Source organism: Carassius carassius, chromosome 26 (assembly GCF_963082965.1).
Source record: "Carassius carassius chromosome 26, fCarCar2.1, whole genome shotgun sequence".
In the NCBI taxonomy this organism is placed as follows: domain Eukaryota; kingdom Metazoa; phylum Chordata; class Actinopteri; order Cypriniformes; family Cyprinidae; genus Carassius; species Carassius carassius.
In genome coordinates this window covers 6,458,835-6,460,137 of record NC_081780.1, presented here as the reverse complement: position 1 = coordinate 6,460,137, position 1,303 = coordinate 6,458,835, and the positions used below count along the sequence as shown (strand labels likewise).

General features: G+C 33.3%; 1 protein-coding gene across 1 annotated transcript in view; it reads left to right on the top strand.

The window, feature by feature from the left end:
- Window positions 1–787: 787 nt before the first annotated feature.
- LOC132105634 (tetraspanin-12-like) overlaps window positions 788–1,303 on the top strand; it is a 15,190-nt gene continuing 14,674 nt past the window's right edge. Inside the window, exon 1 of the mRNA XM_059510907.1 lies at window positions 788–1,303. This exon is cut by the window's right edge and continues 5 nt beyond it. The gene's annotated coding sequence lies outside the window, so the exon portion shown is untranslated.

Here is a 1,303-nt window from a genome sequence, read left to right as displayed (position 1 = left end):
AACACCCCCCCCCCCCCCACACACACACACAGTTTTGACATGGGTTGAAATTCATGGATTTTAGGATCAAATCTAATTTTATGTATGTTTCACAAATGAGGCCCTTGAAAACTATACATTATTGACAATGTTTTCCTCTTCATAGTATTACTACTCTGTTATAAAAAAAAACGAAATATTGATTTATTTAGTATAAATGACATAATTGTAAAATGAACAAGTTTATTTTTTATTTAAATATAAATAGAACTAGATTATAACATACTAGCATGTAATATTAGTAAAGCTGGCATATGTGAGAGTTATAGCAGCTAATAAAATACAAATACTAATCTTTTCATAAAATGTTTATGTTACTGAAATTAAATATACCGGTTGAATAGTTAGCAACAATTAAAATATTCACTATTCTGAAGTGAATATTTGATATCTGAATCATAGGTTATAGAATTCAATGGCAAAATATGAATAAATAAATAAAAAAAGATAATTGCAACTTTTTATATCACTATTCTTTTTTCTTGCATTTCTGAGTTTATATTTCAGAACTTTAAGATTAATGTCTGACTTGTGGGATATAAGCAATTTTAAAATTTCGAAAAATCTGAATTGTGGGATAAAAAGTTGGAATTAACTTTCTTTCCTAATTCAGTTGGGTAAATTAGCTTCCATAGTACATACATATACACTTTTTGGTCTACATATACGTAAGTGTTAAAACGGCTTGCCATAATCGGGATGGATATGATGACCCGGTTTTTGCCTTTAGGACCCGGAGGCACCGCTGCTCCGGATGACACTCGCGCGTTTGGAGTGAAAGTCTTTTACAAGCACAAATTAAACACAACACTTGTGGAAAGGCGAGGTGCACACAGCTGGCCCTGACAAGACAAGAGTATATAACTCTTGAAAGACAGTGAACGTGAATGGATCGGAGCGAAAACGCCCGACTGCTGCGCGCAGCTCCGTTAGGAATATAATAATTATGATTTTTTCATTGCAGGAGCAACTAAGTTTGAGGAGTTTCCTGCAACTTAATGCTGGACAAAATATAAAGGGTTCGTCTGTGTAGTGCCTTGCAAACGTTTTTCTTTTTCCTTTTGGATACGCCAGGGATTTATTTGAATTTTTTCTTATTGTTTATTCATTTTTTTGTGAAAAGTGTCAAAGTGAGTTTAATAACCGTTGGAGGGGAGAAAGTTGTAACTTGTTTTTTTTAAAACCACGTTTCTTCCTAAACGGATATTTATAACACCATTTCAAGACATTCTGGATGCGAACTAAACGCGCACAAGGACTTATG